Source organism: Jaculus jaculus, chromosome 6 (assembly GCF_020740685.1).
Source record: "Jaculus jaculus isolate mJacJac1 chromosome 6, mJacJac1.mat.Y.cur, whole genome shotgun sequence".
Lineage (NCBI taxonomy): Eukaryota > Metazoa > Chordata > Mammalia > Rodentia > Dipodidae > Jaculus > Jaculus jaculus.
In genome coordinates, this window is record NC_059107.1 from 87567328 (window position 1) to 87585935 (window position 18608).

The following is an 18608-nucleotide window of genomic DNA, read 5'->3' on the forward strand; positions in this document are numbered from 1 at the left end:
CTGAGCCATCTTTCCAGTCCCCTGCTTTCTTTCAGTAGTTTATAAAGCTATCAACCATTATGCTTTGAGTCATTATTTCTGGCCCACAATCTCTTCTTTCCTTTATCTTTCAGATTTCCTACAGCGTGTGTTAGCTTTTCTCATTGTGTGTTCTATTTGTATTAGCCACACTTATTTTCCTTCAAACAAGACATTTTCTTCTGGCTTATTTCCCAAATTTCTGTTTTAATTTATATCTAATATTTAATACATAGTGCATTTTTCTATATCTTAGTTTCTTTTTTTTATTGTGTTGTATCATACGGCTTTCAATTTTATGCTTACATTCCCTGTCTTTTTACCCTTAAATAGAGTAAGCATACATGCTTCCAGGTCTGTGCCTGAAAGCTGTACAATCTGTGGTCACTGTAGGTTTTTTTCTGTTATCTGTTTAATTCAAGGTTTGCTTAGAGTATGTTATCAATCTTGAGTACTGACTTTTTTTATTTTGTGCTACACAGTGCATTTCCTCAATTATTCATATAACTACTTTGCAGTCAAGGATATTGCTTTTCACCAAGTAAGTTTAGTCAGGGAGCTGGAGACTTGAGCAATTCAGGACAATGTTAATTCAACTTCAGGAATTGAGCTTTGGTGAACCAATGAGTTTGTTGGGCATACTTATAGAGCATGGCAAGGAATTGTGTATAGGAGTGTGTATATTATTTAAAAATTGCTGCATTATGGAAATGACCAACCATCCTCTTGGTGATGAACAGCCTCATGGAAACTGCATCATGGCCTTAATTCAGTGAAACTATATACTCTAGTACTGGCAAGACCGTCTGCAGCCTGGAGACAGGAACAGTGGTAGATGGAATACCATGTGGATCCGTGATAAGTGTCCCATGACAAACACCACCACTCCTTCTCCTAGCAAATGTTAATAACCCCATTGCCCTACCATAGCCTTAGATATCACAGCACTTAGCTATCATGACACTGTTTTGTTGCTATGTCTATAGAGCCAAGCATTCTGTCTCTGCAGCAATCTGTGCTCCATGATGGTGATGGAAAGCACTTTTCCCCAACACCAGGACCAAAAATGTCTTAGTGAACCCTATACTCTCATTACTGCCCTAGTCTCGCCATCTTTTAAAAATACTGGCCATACCTCCAATATTTCCTCCAGAATTGACAAATCTCTTCCAAGAAATGTGGACCTCATCTCCATTTTCCTCCATATCCTAAACATTAGTACTTTACTATCTTGTTAGCTATTGAACATCTAATGCTTTCAAAATACTTTTTTAAATGGTTTGTCCATATTTCTAATTATTCTTAGCAGAAAGTTGATTCAAATTGCCTAGTCTTCCATTACTAGAAATAAAAGTCTCTAGGGTTTCTTTTTAAATATTTTTTATTTATTTATTTGCAAATAGAGAGCAAAGAGAGACAGACAGAGAGGATGGGCACACCAGGGCCTTCACCTGCTACAAATGAATTCCAAATGCATGCATCTGGTTTTAAATGGGTACTGGGGAATTGAACCCTGCCCATTAGGCTTTGCAGGCAAGCACCTTAACTGCTGAGCCACCACTCCAGCTCTAGGATTTTTCTACTCCTGGATCACCTTAGCCACTTTAAAAATATTTTTAAGTAATTTTATTTATTTATTTGCAAGCAGAGGGAGAGATAGAGAAAAGGTGTGTGTGTGTCAGAGCCTCTAGCCCCTGCAAACAAACTCCAGCTGCATGTGCCACTTTGTGCATTTGGCTTTATATGGGTACAGGGAACCAATACCCAGTTGTTAGGCTTTGCAGGCAAGCACCTTAACCACAGAACCATCTGTACAACCACCCTTAGCCACTTCTGTATCCATAGCTCAGCAATCAGGCTTACCTTTGAATTGGTGATCTTTCCTTTCCAGATGTAACTGCAGTGATAGAGCAGTACAATAAGACACACTCATTTCTGCTCAAGCAATATGAATGGCTTCAGCCCACCTTGCTTTACACAGGAGTTCCTGACTTTCATTTCCATGGGTTCTACTTGGAGAAACTTCTGTGTTTACTATTGCCATAAGGAGACAATACTAAAGGCAGTAAAGTGTAGGAAAGAACACTGGAATTGGAGTTACAAAACTCTGACTTTCATCCATTTCTACCACATTTGCTGCTTGCTGTGTTCTATGGTTTCTGTCATTGTGCGCCAAGCTGTTTAGTGAACATGTAGACTGCCAAGGTGAGTGAGATCCAGTCTTGTCCTCTACTCTGCTGTGTGATCTTTAATATATTTATAACCTGTAAGTTAGGAATTAACAAATCCACCCCAAGTAGTTGTAAGGATTACTATTAAAGCATTAATGTTGCAATTACAAATAGGGAGAACTTAATTCCATTTATTAAACAATTGCAAACTTAGATAGTAGTTTTTAGGTTGTCAAACATTTGAGACTTTTTTAAATTATATTTATGAGAAAGAGAGAGAACAAACACCAGATGCATGCACTACTTTATTCATCTGGCTTTCCATGTGTACTGGGGAATTGAGCCCAGACCAACAGGCTTTGCAAGCAAGTGCTCTTAAAAATTTAAATAGCAGGGCTGGAGAGATGGCTTAGTGGTTAAGTGCTTGCCTGTGAAGCCTAAGGACCCCAGTTCGAGGCTTGATTCTCCAGGACCCACGTTAGCTAGATGCACAAGGGGGCGCATGCATCTGGAGTTCGTTTGCAGTGGCTGGAAGACCTGGCGCGCCTATTCTCTCTCTCTCTCTCACTCTCTCTGCCTCTTTCTCTCTCTGTCACTCTCAAATAAATAGATAAAAATGAACAAAAAAATTTTAAAAAATTTAAAGAGCAAAAGTTATTTTTAACTTATTGGTAACCTTAATAAATATGCACAATGCACCCTGATAATAATACCCACCCTTATTTGTTCCCCTCTTAGACCCTTTTCCATTTTGATGCTATTTTTGCCCTCATATTATGCAGGTCTTACATGGGTAATGACAGCCACTGTGAGGTTATGAGTGCAATGGCCACTTGTGTCTGGAAGACAGCATTCCAAAGCACTCCTCCCATCATTTGGCTCTTACATTTTTCTTGCCACCTCTTTTACAATGGTCCTTGAGTCTTGAAGGCTGTGGTGGAGATGCCTAATTTACTCCTGGACACTCAATTATCATTTCTTCTCAGCATTTTTACAATTTTTGAGTGTCAGCAGTCACTACCATCTGAAAAGAGAAGCTTCTCTAGTCAAAGTGAGAGCAACATTAATATATGGGCATAAGCCTAAGTATTTAGAGGGCAATTTGGTGGGCATAATATGTTCATTTAACCAGACAACAGAAGTAGTTTCCACTATAGCACTAATGACCTTCCTTGTCAAAGCTTTTAAGTATCTGGCATGGATTTCCTTCCATGGAGTAGGCCTCAAATCCAATCAGAGAGTATTTGGTTACCCACATAGCAGACATGCCACTATTGCACTAGTGGGCACATCTTGCCTGGCTGGCCAGTTGAATAGCTTGCAGGGTCCACTGCTGTTAGACACAGGAAGCTAAGTTTTGAAAGGAAATTAATATGTGGGTAAGGGAAAGAATCTTCTATAGAGTGTTAAATTTGATTTACTTGTTTGTGATCATGTTGATAAATTAATTTCTATGAAATTAATTTGATTAGAGTAAGTTATACCTGTAATAGGACACAATTCTTCTAGTTAGATAACCTTAGAAGTCCCACAGGTTGTTGACACTCATGTGACTATAAACAGAGATGTTGTTCCATGTGTCTGTGACAGCTAAATATTGGTCTGAGCTATGTCAGACAAAGTTTAAGGTGCAATATTCTCTCCCGAAGGCATGAGGTTTAGTAAGCACTAACGGGGAAAAAAAAAACTTGCAATCAATTTCTCAAGGTCATACTCCCAACTATTAATTCAAATATGATTTTTTTGTTCTAAAGGGTGAAATGTTTCACTTTATGACTGCATTTCAGATGTCATCATTTATTATGGAATTTTATTATTGCTTTAAGCAGCCTCTTTATGAGATCATTTTGTCCTTTTGGAATCTAAATCTGGGTAATGACTGTGTTGTTTTCAGTTTCTGGTTGTTTGTAGGTTGTCATTTTTTCTAAATGTTTTAAGACCTTAGCATTCTAATGGAAATGTAAACACCCTGACTTCATTTTGATAATGCAGGAGTAGTGAATATAAATGATAACAAACAATTGTGGCTTCATTATCATAACTCAGAAAAAGAATGTTATGCTAGAAATTCTAGATAATATTTTCAGGATAATGTAGACTTGAACCATTATATAAACTCATTACTAAGAAGGTTCTGATAATAATTAGCTTCTTAGCAACATAAAGATTTTTAAGACAAGCATCTGTTAGAAATGCTCAAATAAATGTAATGTTATTATGAAAGCCTCTCATTTGAATGTGTCATTTACCTTATAAAATGTTTGAAAGCACCAATAGTTTATGATATATGGTTATATATATTTACTATCATTTCATTTTGAGATTGATTTCAATCTACTGACTACTCCCTGTGGGTTCATGCAATGATGATAATAGTTTCCAAAAGATCTCAAAATTAGATGATATTTACTGGTAGCCTAAAAGTAGCAACAGCACCAGACATGGAGCTGACCGACAAGGTCCAAATCTCTGCTGTATTATTTGAGGCAAATGAGCTCTTTTAATCCTCAATTATGTCATCTTTGACACAGAAAAATAATAATTGTAACATGTATCTCCTATAATATAATTCTCATATAAGGGAATTAAACAATATCAGCTATATGAAGTAATTCACATAGGACTGTCACACAACCACTCACTAAATAGTAGCGACATGTGGTATATTGTAAAATAGAAATTAGAAACACAGTTCATATATGGAAGGAGTGGTGAAAACAGCAGGACATAATAGTTACATATTCAGCCAGCATTCTTCTGCCATAATGCATTGTTATATACTGTTATTTTTGCTGCTCCTTCCTTACATGAACTGTGTATCTAATTTATGTTGCATGGACCACCTAGAAACTCTTTTGTCATTTCTGAAGCCTTAGCCTGACCACTCAGCAAGAAGAGGAGACAGTCATAAGTAAACACAGAAGAAAAACAATGGAGCAAGATAAAAGAGGATGTTAAATCATCTCATGCATGTAATTGTAAAAGTGAAAATTAACTAGTTTCACAAAACAGAAAAAAGTTATACCTCTTTATATGCTTCTGGCATACTATAATCAAACATCTTTTAGGAATAGAAAACTATTTCCATAGTGTAACTTATATATATGTGTGTGTGTGTGTGTGTGTATGTGTAATTAATATATATTTATGTGTATGTATATATGTATTTGTATGCATGCATGTATATACACAGCCAACATCAACAGCTAGCACAGACATTCCTATTAAGATTAAAGGTTGGGCTGGAAAGATGGCTTAGCAATTAAGAGATTTGTCTGTCAAGCCTAAGGACCCCAATTCCAGGCTTGATTCCCCAGGACCAACGTTAGCCAGATGCACAAGGGGGTGCACACATTTGGAGTTTGGTTTGCAGTGGCTGGAGGCCCTGGCATGTCCATTCTCTCTCTGTCTCTATCTGCCTCTTTCTCTTTCTGTCGCTCTCAAATAAATAAATTTTAAAATTTTTTTTAAAAGATTAAAGGTAAATGAGCTGCACATGATAGTGGATACCTGAAATCTCAGCACTGGGAAAAAGGATGGTAGCTGGTCAAAGCATAGCCTGGGCTACTTAGCAAGGCCTTATCTCAAAATAAAACAAAAACAAAATGGTAAGGCAAGGAACTGAAGTGCCAGAGAATGCCATCATTGCTTTAAATTGCTCTGGAATTTCTGGATGATGTAATAAGACATGAAACATATATCATAATTCTGAGAGAATGTGTTGGTCACACTGTAGATTAAATGTTAGATAATATGAGAATGTGCTGGGAAGACTAGATTGAAAAAAAAATTAGTGACTTGTGGATGCACACTATCTGAAAGTCAGGTTTCTTCTCTCTGTGCTGTCTGAATAGTGAACATTTGTTTACCTACTAACTTAAACCATCCTATCTCAGTGGCTCAATTCTTTACTACTCCCATTATTAACACAAGTTATGATTATTAGATTGGGCTTTCACTTACTTAAAATGTCAAAACACTAATAAGAGTAATATTATAGATTATTTGAGTAACATAGACATGATGGTATTCAGCTGTGCTCTCCTAGGGAGTTACACTTACCTTGTTCTAAGCACTGGAAGAAAACCTGAGATGAAGCATTTATTTATTCATCCAATGTAATGGTTTCTAAGTATCCATGACAGACTCTGCATGGATTTCAGTGAGGTCACAATGACTTTAAAGTTGACATAAAGTTTACAGGCTGGTGAGAAAAAGAAAGTACAAGTTGTAATAAAGTCTGTGGAAGGGTAACAGAAAAAAAAAAAAGCAGAAAATGATGGGGTAAGGAGCTGAGGAAGAGAAAGAATATAAATTTTCAAATAAATATTCAGACAAATCACTCTAGAGAGATGATGCAATGGCTCAAACCTGAGTGACCGGGAAAAAGCTGCTGAAATGCAGGTGAGTAGCCACATCCCCAAAGCATATGCAGAAGGATGTAAACAAAAGGCCTGTGAGCTAGGGGCAGAATGGCGAAGGCTAGCAGGGTTCACATGGTGCAGCTTGACAAAGTCCTGCTTTCCGCTGCTAGTAACAGAAGGTTAATTAACAAGAACTCAAACAGGGTTGGAGAGATGGCTTAGCAGTTAAGACATTTGCCTGCAAAGTCCTAAGACACTGGTTGGATTCTCCAGGTCCCACGTAAACTAGATGCACATGGCAGTGCATGTATCTGGAGTTTGTTTGCAGTGGCTAGAGGCACTGGCACACCCATTCTCTCCCTCTCTCTCTCTCTAACAAATAAATAAATGATTTTTCAAAAGAACTCAAACAGCAAAATGTTTATTACCTAACACAGTAAACATGTTATCTTAGTACACAGAATAAACACATTATACTCAAACCTATCATTCTAAACATAATAAATATATGATGAGGCCCCAAGGCAAGCTGTTCGAGGAGTGGATAGGTTGGTGGCTCCAGCCCAGCCTCAGTGATGCGGACTCCTCCACATTGCCTCTGCTGTTTTGGGGAGTCTGTTTGCTGACCGTGGATCCTTCTGCAATGCCTCAATGGATACTGGAGCTCACTTTCAAAGAGCAAGTAAGCATCCTCCAGAACTGTTCCCCTCCTCCCTTTCCTTGCTTTGGGGCTATTTCCCTATTTCCCTCATTTCCTTTCATTATATAAAAAAAGGTAAAAACCACAAAAGGATAGCATTCCATGTTATCTAGCACCAATAAAAGTCAGATTCTTGTATCATAATAAAGTTAAAGCTATACTGCTTTCTTGCATTTGCAGTTTTCATCTGTTTTGTGTGTGCGTGCATTTGTGAGTATGCATGTTCACATGTGTGTGGGCATAATTGTATATAGGTGCATGTGCACCCAGTATCTACCTTTCACCTCTACGTGCACATGCACACATGAGCCCACATACATACACATGCAAATGAGGGTGGGGTTCTATAGGTTGTGCATACTATCAAAAGCATCCTTCTTCAGCTAAATAAAATCAAGATCTTTCAGCCAGATCAGAGGCTGGAACTGGCTGCAGGAATCGTTGAGCATGGATAACTATGCCTGCTACCCAGAGCTTTCACCTTTCCTGTTCATATTAAAGAATGTAAACTTTTTTGGCTGGGAGATGGTTTAGTGGATAAAGTGCTTACCACATGATTCCAAGTACCTGAGTTCAGACCCCTAGACCCCACATAAAAACTGGAAGCCATGGTGGGCTTCTGCATTCCCAGTGCACCTATAGTAGCTCAAGTGGCCATACAGAGAGAGCAGGCAGAGACAAAAGAATTTCATGGAAGCATGGAAGTTTGTGAAAGGGGTGTGAACAGCAATGGGGACTATGCCTCAAATGAAGAGGGAGGTGAAGACAGACCTGAAACTTGTCTTCTGATCTCCATATGCACACATGTATGCATGTGTGCACATGCGCGTGCACACACACCCACACACACACCACATAAATAAACAAAATAAATGCTTTACAAAGAATGTGAGCCAGGCTGGAGAGGTGGCTTAGTGGTTAAGGTGCTTGCCTGCAAAGCCTAAGGACCCAGCTTTGATTTCCCAGAACCCACGTGTGCCAGATGCACAAGGGGGTGCATGTGTCTGGAGTTTGCAGTGGCTAGAGGCCTTGGAACATCCATTCTCTATCTCTCTAACTAATAAATAAATAAAAATAAAATATTTTTTTGAAAGAATGTGAACTTTGAATCAAGCACAAACGGAAAACTGTTGAAATATTTTCAAGTACTACTTTTATTTAAGTGTAATATTTAGAGTCCACATAAGCATAAATGCTAATCTGTTTTCTCAAAATTCTATATAAAATGATTATATTATTTTTATATATGATAATTATATTAATAATCATATTTAATTCTATTAAAAGGTCTTAAACGATCAAACAAAATACTATATTTGCTCTTTAGCAAAATCACACTGACACTGACTCAGGATTGGTGGAGTCAACAGAGAAATATCAGAGGCAATGCCCTCTTATCATAACAGTACAGATAAGAGCTGCCCATCCAAGTGGTACAAGTGAGATAGAGAATAGTGGGTATATTTAGAAAGGTACACAGGCTATTGCCAAGGCCCTTGGTTTCCCACCAGAAACAGATGGTAAGACACTGTGGCTGAAGACTTCACATGCCTTAGCAGCAAGGTCACTGAGAAATCAAGCTAGGGCTGAGCTGAAAACCTTCCTGTAGATCAACTGATAGAAAGCTGAAAAAAGCTACACTGCATGCAACCCTATGGGAGACAGAAGTCACTAGTGGTTAAAACAGTGGACACAGCAAGCCTCAAGTTTGGCCAGATAGGCCAAATGACTAAATGGGTGCAATAGTGGCATGTCTGCTCTGCGAGAAACCGACTGCTCTCTAATTCGACTAGAGGCCTGCTCTATGGGAGGGAATACATGCCTGGTACTGAAAACCTAATCAAAAGCCTATGGCAGGACTGGAGAGATGGCTTAGTGGATAAGTGCTTGCCTGTGAATCCTAACGACCCTGGTTTGAGGCTCAATTCTCTAGGACCCACATTAGCCAGATGCACAAGGGGGCACATGCGTCTGTAGTTTGCTTGCAGGGGCTGGTGGGCCCTGGCGCGCGCTCTCTCTCTCTCTCTCTCTCTCTCTCTCTCTCTCTCTCTGCCTCTTTCTCTCTGTCTGTTACTCTCAAATAAATAAATAAAAATAAAAACAAATTTTAAAAAATAAAATAAAATCATTTTTTAAAAAGCCTATGGCAGGGGAGATCATGAGCCTTAGGAGTGTGAAACCTGCTCTTCTTTGGATAAATGCATATATTATGCTCACCAAACTGTCCCATAAGCACTTCGCTTAATGTTCATATTCACATATTAATGCTACTCTCACTTTTGGTTAGAGAAGCTTCTCTTTTCAAATGGTGATGACTACTGGGATGACCCAAAAGGCAACACATTGCTGAGAAGAAGTGACAGAGGAGTGTCCAGCACTGAAACCTCTCTATCACCTCCTCCAAGGCTCAGGGCCCGTTGCGGAAGAGGTGGTGGAAAGAATGTAAGAACGAAAAGAATGTAAGAGACAATGCAACTGTGCAGACAGAAATTGACCTCTATGACCATGACTTCACAGTGCCTAGCAATACTTTCACAAGGCTCTCATAATAGGAGAAAGAGATGATGACATCAAAATAAGAGAGCTCATTGGAGAGAGAGGATACTAAGGAGAGTAGAGTTGTGAAGGGGAAAGGCAGGGAGGGGAGGCAAATATCATGGTTTATTGTCTGTAAGTATAGAAGTTTTCAATAAAAATTTATATGCTAAGAAAATAGGCAATCTTAAGTCATTCTCATAAGACTATTCACACAAAGGATTGCAAGTTCCACTGCAGTTATCAATGGGCATGCCTGTGACATGTTCTATTGTAATCAATTCTAAGAGTTATAATTTAAAGGTAATGTTGAAATCTGAGTACATCTGAAAACATAATCCAGAATGTTGAGAAAAGGTATCAGTAACAGAAATATTAGCCCAGAGTTGAGAGCAGGGGCCTTGAGGCAAATGGGATAAGTCCTCAAGATCTGTTTCACATTATGGCCAGAGGGAGGCAAAAATGAGCCAAAGTTTGATTTTTTTTTTTTTTTTTTTAATTTCACCTAGGTAGAATGAAGAACATTCTAGAAATGTCCAGGCTTCTACCAACATTTGGAGGAGTAAACTGTCAATACTGAAATTAATGCAGGGGCTGGGTGACTGGTAAAGTGCTGTACAAGGAGCCTCCCTATACCAAGATGGGGCTTGGTGTCTCATCAGCCTCTGATCTTGAAGTTCCGCTTATAACCCTCTTCCATAATCCATGATCTTCCCTTAACTGTGCTCCATCACCCAACAGCTAGAGTATGTAACAGTCATAGAAGGGTCTCATAGAAAGAGGATGCCTGGCACAGTATTTCCCCTCCTGATTCTTGGGTATCCCTCTGTGAACTACATGACCCTGAAGGCTTCATTATCTGGATACCACTCACCTCTACTCCATGTGACCTTCTGGGACATCTTTCTTACACCTTCACTCTCCCTGAGCGTTCCTCATCAATATGCTAGCTGCCTCTCTAACTAGAGCTTGAAGGTCCAGTAGTCTAAACATTATGCACCATATTCATTCAAAACTCATGGTTTATTTTGTAACGTTTGTGTGTTCTTACTTGAAATTTGTGGAATTCTCATTTCCTTTGTTCTCCACACTACCCTTCATGCTTCTCCTTCCTCTACTTTATTTCTTGTCAAGTCTGTACTGTTTACCATCCCCATCCTATTACGCTTACTCTCTGAAGCATGGTTAAATGATGTAGAAAGAGTTAAAAACAGACACAGAGAACACAAAGTCCTTTTCCCCATTCTCTAAAATACTAACATAAGGTAGAGCCAGAGGACACAAGCACTAGAACATTGTGTCTAGGTTGGAAAGCAAATTCTATGCCTTACTAGAAGTAAGGTTTGGGTAAGTTACAGAACCTCACTGAGTCTTAACTTCCTTATTGGTGAATGAATATAGTAATATCTGCATCATAGATTAGGAACTGAATGTGAAGTGCTTACATAGCATTTGGCACTCAGTAACTAACAAATGCTTGTTACTACTAGTATGGTGAAGAAATTATTCTATAACCATATGCAGGACAAAAACATCTGTAAAGGCTACTTATAGAATATATAACAAAAGAATCAGGTATGTATTTATATAAACATATTCCAAACATAGAGAACTCAGCAGTAGCAAAACGTTCCTAAACATTTTATCCTGAGCAAGATTATTCCTTTAAAATACACATGCACATACACATGAGTGTGGACTAATTTCTTTTTAGATATAATGTATAAAAGTGATTTGGGCTAGGGAGATTTCTCAGTGGTTAAGGCCCTTGCCTGCAGAGTCTAACAACCTGGGTTCAATTCCCCAGTACCCATGTAAGCCAGATGCACAAGGTGATGCATGCATCTGGAATTTGTTTGCAGCGGCTGGAAGCCCTGAAACCACCATTCTCTTTCTGTATCTTTCTATGTCTCACTTTCTGAAAAAAAATTTTTTTTAAATTTCTTTTCAGCCAAACCAAAAAGAAATCTAGGAATGGGGACATGGGGAACTGTTTAAAAGAGTATTAGTCTTATTTACTATATTCAAGTTTTTACCTGGAAAAGGAACTAATATAACATATACTATATTAATTTCTTTCAAATATTTGAAACAAGTAATAATATCCCCCATCAGGTTTTGTTGTTGTTATCCAATTACCTGGGGTTTTTGACTTCAGGCAAGACTTGGTTATCAATTTAAAAAATAAAGTTCCTTTTCTTCTTCAAAGCCCCAAACCAGCAGGTCGAGGCCTATTTACTCATGGTTCTAAATGGGCTTATGTAGAGCCATGTGCACACAGAGAACCCGCCCAAGCTGACACTGAGGTCCTGGGCACTACAGCTCCCATGCACACACCCAAAACACACCTTCTCTCCTTGCTATCTTTCAGTTCCAACCATATCAGATCAGAAAAGCAATACAAAACCACCTGGAGATTGTTCTGTCTTCTGAGTATCTATGGTGGGTCAGCTGGTCTTTCTCAAATTGCTCCATGCTCCTGGCAAATCAAGTTAACATTGAGGACCCATGAATCAGTTAAGTGAGCACAAAATACCATTAGCCCCTCCACACAGGAAACTGCGGAGACCATAGAGAACAGCAGATGTTCCTACATGGGTACAAAACAGGTGCCCCCTCATAAGTATTACACACTCACATGCATACTATGCTTTTACAGTAATTTGGTAACATGACCATATTTTCAAATATTATTTATTTACTGATTTATTTGAGGGAGAGAAAGAGGCAGATAGATAGAATGGGTGCATTAGGGCCCTCAGCTACCGCAAACTCCAGACATATGTGCCACCTTGTGTGTCTGGCTTACACTGTTACTGGGGAACTGAACCTGGGTCCTTGGGCTTTGCAGGCAAGCTCCTTGTTAAGCCATCCTTCCAGCCCACATGATTATATTTACATGATGATCCTAATTATATGTTACATAGCATAAGATGATCTATATATAATAGTGTTTACATACATGCATGATTTATTGTACATTGTTTTACACAGCATGCACATTTTAAACAGCTATTCAATGTCTAGATGAATATATTCACCAATTTTTATTTCGTGTTCACACCTCAAATATCAATTCTAATGGGTGCCCATGATTAATACATAACGGCTGTCAGCAGAGCCTGTTGGTACACACTGCATAATTTGTAAATTCGTAACTATGCGGTGACAATTTTTTTCTGGAGGATTAGGAATGTGCAGTTAAAAATCAAGGTCAGAAGCCTGACGTGGTGGCACACGCCTTTAATCCTAGCATTCGGGAGGCAGAGATAGGATGATCATTGTGAGTTCAAGGCCACCCTGAGACTACATAGTGAATTCCAGGTCAGCCTGAGCCAGAGTAAAACCCTACCTCGAAAAAAAAAAAATCAAGGTCAGGCCTAGGGGGATGCAACATCAGTCCTCAGAATGCAAGTGTGAGGAGCTCCCACAACCCCCACTCCACTCACAGGTTCTTGAAAGTGCCCCAGGTCTCTTCCTAGTCACAGGACTATAAAAATGGCTGTATTTCTCGTATCATCTTCATCACTACCAGTAAGAATTATTCATCACTAAAAACCAGGCAGTATATTAACTTATCTAAAAAAAAGTCATGCCTAAAAATAGCAATCATACTAATATAAAAACAAGAAGTTGCAAAAAGCAAGTAAAATGTTTTTGAGAACCACAACTGAACATGAAACCATGAAGTGATTGGTCCACACACATTACACTTCTGCATTTATACCTCTGTGTTAACTGTCTACTCATGTTACAGTAACTTGACAGGTGGTGGCTTCAAACCTATCACGAAAGTGTGATATGATTGACAAGTTCCAAAAGGATAGAGGATACATGTTCTCATTTCCTATATAGCTCCCTTTACTTTGAAAACTGAAATGGATAATGGAGCTGATGATAGTCTAATGATACTTCAACAAGATAATATGTTTATATTTAAACTCATACACAGACCAGGAAGGGGATTTACACAACACATTATCTAGCATCTAGCTATGGGTGATTTACTGTTGTATACTGAAATGTGGTTGAAGTGCAAGATGGATGGTAATATTATATTGTGGTATATATCCTGTTCACATCAGGCCTTTGTAATAAAAACCAAACAGCAATCCACAGAAACTGTCTTAAATCTGTCACCTCAGATACTGATTATAAAATAAAATGATCAAAGTGCAGGTTATCTCTATGCTACCTTCCCCTGAGAGAGAAGTATGCAAAAGCTTCCCACTTTTTATTTATTTACCTTCAGTCAACAGAAACATAAATTAAATTAAAAACTACAGTGTGATGTGGGCTGAATATGTTGCTAAGATTTTTTTTAGATATTACAGACTACAAGCTGTACTGCACTTTAATCTGGTGCACCTTTTACTACTTATTCACAACAAAATATGCTGATGAAATAATAGATTAAAATGAATTTTGCAAACCAGCAATTTCACATGATACAGCCCCACTGAGAATAAACAGTTTTTAGAGAGTCTTTTTATTTGACACATGAAATCAAGCATTCCTGGCAACTGATTTCATTTTAAATAATGTCTTCACGACATTATTGAAACAATCAACACAGACAAGTTAACATTGCACGAATGAATTTTGTTTTTACAAATTACTTTTAAACAAACTTTCTTGTCATTATTGGCAGGTACTTAAGAATATTAAAGGCCACCCTTCTCTACAAAAAAAGAAATAGCCATATACATTATAGAACATACAGGGACAAAGCAATATAAGGTCTGGGCTATATCATCTGATTCTCCAAATGCAAATGTGTACATAGATGGTCAATGTGAAGGTCAGGGTATCCTTGGAGGGAAAAGAAGCCCCAAAGACACTCTGTTCACATTTCTACTATATCCCAGATTTAGATTCTTTTTACTCTATTGTTGTGGCTCTTGAAACAAAGTCCTACTATGACACTCACTCAATGAATTGTTGTTTTTTGTTACACATAATTTTATACAGTTCTTACCATATAATTTATCTGCTTGTCGTCCTTTCTATACCGTAAACTCCTTTAGAAGAGAAATTGTTATATTCTTCCTGGTTTCCAGCAGTGAGCCCTGTGCTTAACAGTCCTACTAAACATATGATGCCCTGTGTGGTGGCGCACTCCTTTGATCCCAGCACTGAGAAGGCAGAGGTAGGAGGATCACTGTGAGTTTGAGGCCAGCCTGGGACTACAGAATGAGTTCCAGGTCAGCTTGGCCTAGAGTGAAACTCTACCTTGGAATGAAACAAAGCAAACAAACAACAGCAAAAATAAAACACACGGTGAATTCAAGTGGATAATGAAAACAATAACATCTAACTTGTAAAAATAAGAGAGGATCCATGGAGTGAGGTGGGAATGATACAGTCACATTTGTTTGAAGCTATGGAAATGGGCCCAGCTACAGGTAGATTTAACACACGCAAAGTTTCAGGATCAACTGTTGAACCACTCTTTCTCCCACGTGGGCTGGTTATTTCCCCCAAGAATTGATTTATTCACTTGACAAATACCTACTGAGTGCCAATTGTGTACTAGGCAACTTATATCAGCAATGTCCTTAGCAACTACATCAGTAATATTTCCATGTCACCTAAAGATGATTACCATGAGACACAAGAACACGAGTCTGTTATGATTTCACTAAAGACTGCCAACAAGAAGAGCGGGCCTCAAGTTTAACCTTAAGCAAAACTGTGGAATATTTAAGTTTTCCACTCCAATACATCTTGCCATTATGTAAGTAGCTTCCTTCTCCTCAGGACTCAAGGTTTTAATGTTAGGAAATATGATAGTACAACAAAATCTTCCTATATCTGGGTTTACTACTCCATGTTGGCCAGTCAGCATTTCTGATTAGATTGAGACCTTGGATCAGGCTACATAACCTTGTTCTTCTGCCCTTCATTCTATGTTGAAGGCCTTGTTTTTCTGCAACAACAACGAAGTCTACCTTTAATGTGGTAAAAGAAAAGTAGAAACAAAATTGGCCTATTTTACATGCTCAGTCTTAAAATATCAAGCCAGGAACGGTGTGCCCGGGGCCCCTGTGTTTGTGTCTTGCTTTAACAGTGTTTGGACGGAACAGACCTAGGGACTTCCTAGTGTTTTTTGTTTTGTTTTGGTTTTTGGTTTTGGTTTTGTTTTTTTTTCTTCCAAAATTTCCAACTGCCTTCCAGTCTCTCCAGTCACCACCTCTGGGACCATCTCCTTGCCTTTTGGGCCTTCCAGGACCATCCAGAACCCTCTAACTCTTTATTGCCAGACCAGCCATGACCTCCCAAATTTGTCAAAAACCTACGATTTGGAGCAGGATGAAGTGGTTCTGCCCGGGGTGGGCCACTTTTTCCAAGAGTTGGCGGAGGAGAAGCGCGAGGGCGCGGAGCCGCTACTGAAGATGCAAACCCAGCGCGGCGGCCGGCTGGGTGCTCTTCCAGGACGTGCAGAAGCCTTCTCCAGTTGAGTGGGTTCAGCCCAGGAGGACATGGAGGCCGCCTTGGCCTTGGAGAAGAACCCGAACCAGGCTCTTCTGTATCTTCATGCGCTGCCTTCTACCCACACAGACCCCCATCTCTGTGACTTCCTGGAGAACCACTTCTTGAATGAGGAGGTGAAGCTCATCAAGAAGATGGGCGACCACTTAACCATAGTCAGAACCTCCTCCATCCCAGCCTCTCCAGCCACTAAGCAGCTGTGTAATGACCAGAGCCCCTCCCAAGCCTTGGACCAAATAAAATAAAAGTCTTGGGCAGCAACTCAAAAAAGAAAAAAAAAAAATCAAGCCCGAATGCCCACTTACATAACTCACAAAAACCTTTGTCTCTTCCATCTGTGGCAGAAAAATCCCAGTGAATATTTTTTATGAGAGGCTATCCTGTTCACTAACGTGAAGATAAGCAGGTAGATGTCCTTTAAGATGACATAAGACCTTTGACCCGCCCCCCTTTCCCTTCCCACTAGCACATAATTTCTGGGAACATCATTCAGTAAGATGTGAGTATAAAAAATGATACTCCAGGGCTGGAGAGATGGCTTAGCGGTTAAGCGCTTGCCTGTGAAGCCTAAGGACCCTGGTTCGAGGCTCGGTTCCCCAGGTCCCAGGTTAGCCAGATGCACAAGGGGGCGCACGCGTCTGGAGTTCGTTAGCAGCGGCTGGAAGCCCTGGCGCGCCCATTCTCTCTCTCTCCCTCTGTCTGTCTTTCTCCCTGTGTCTGTCACTCTCAAATAAATAAATAAAAAATGAACAACAACAAAAAATTTAAAAAAAAAATGATACTCCAATTTTACTTAAAATGAGGGTTTGGTCCCTTTGTCATTTCTCCATATTAAACTGACAAAAACATCTGTTCTTTTAATTCCACTGAACAACAAGCTTATAGGTCAAAGAAGAAACACACCAAAAGTAGAAACAAGTGATCTGTTTGTTCTATACATATTGCCACCAGGACAATATTATTCTTTCAGTGAACTTTCCAGCTGTAATGTTAGTGCATTCCACAGTTGATTGTTTAATAGTCCACATGCATATGCCTTGTTGTATGTATTCACCATCAGCTGATAGACATTTGGGCCCTTTTCTTTCCAGCTTCCATAAATAATGTTGCTATGAACAGTAATGTATGTTTGTTGAGTATATGTATTCCTATGAGTGGAATTGCTGGGTCATAGAATTAACTCCATATTTAGCATTTTGAGAAACTAGCAAACTGTTTTCAAATGTGTAGGAACCATTTATACTCTTAACAGCCACAGAAACGTTCAGATTTCTCACATTCTCATCAGCATTTCCTCTTTTAAATTTTTCTAAATTTTTTTTACATTCGTTTATTTATTTATTTGACAGAGAGAAAGAGGGAGAGCAAGAGAAAGAAGGGGTGCACCAGAGCCTCCAGCCACTGCAAACGAGCTCCAGATGCATGAGCCCCCTTGTGCAGCTGCTAATGTGGGTCCTGGGGAATCGAACCTGAGTCCTTTGGCTTTTGCAGGCAAACGCCTTAACTGCTAAGCCATCCCTCCAGCCCTCATCAGCATTTCTTGTTATCTGTCTTTTTGTTTAGCCTTCTTAGTGGGTATGAATTTGTTTTGTGGACTCCAATAACAAATGATGTTAAGCATATTTTCATGTGCTTTGTGTTAACTCGCATATATTCTTTATGTAAATGCATATTTTAGTCTCATTCCTATTTTTTATTTTTTCAAAATATTTTACTCATTTACTTTTTTGCATGGAAGTGGAGAATGGGCACACTAGAGCCTCCAACCACTGCAAGTGAACTCCAAATGTATGTGCCAGTTTGTGCATCCAGCTTTATGTGGGTATTGGGGAATTCAACCAGGGTTGTTAGACCTTGCAGGCAAGTGCTTTAACTGCTAAGCCATCTCTCTAGCCCCCTTTCCCTATTTTTAAATCGAGGTGTTTGTTTGCCTGTGAGTTTAAGGAGCTTTCTTTACAAACTGATATATAAAGGATATTAATTACTTACTCCCCCCCCAAAAAAAAAGATGATTTGCATTTGAGTGTTCTCCATCAAAGTACTTAGTGGTCTTATTCCTTCAGTCAGTACTGTTTAAAATTCAACCTGTTTTCCTTTATGGTAATTAATTCTATCCTATTTTATCCTGTACTTTTTTCATTTCTGCACTCAGATCTAAAGTATTGTCATCACTTCCACAGCGTATCATGTTGCTTTTTGCCACTGCTTAGCCACATGATACACTCCATAAATCTCTCTTCACAAATCAATATCTCTCTTCCATTAATCACTTGCACTATTTACCTCCGGATTCCCTCCAAGATTGTCAACACTGTTTGTTTATCTAGC

The 18608-nt window shown here is 39.1% G+C and overlaps 1 pseudogene; it reads left to right on the forward strand.

Moving 5' to 3' along the window:
• The window catches only part of LOC101615780, a 32949-nt pseudogene extending 16424 nt beyond the window's left edge, over window positions 1–16525 (forward strand).
• Window positions 16526–18608: the final 2083 nt, after the last annotated feature.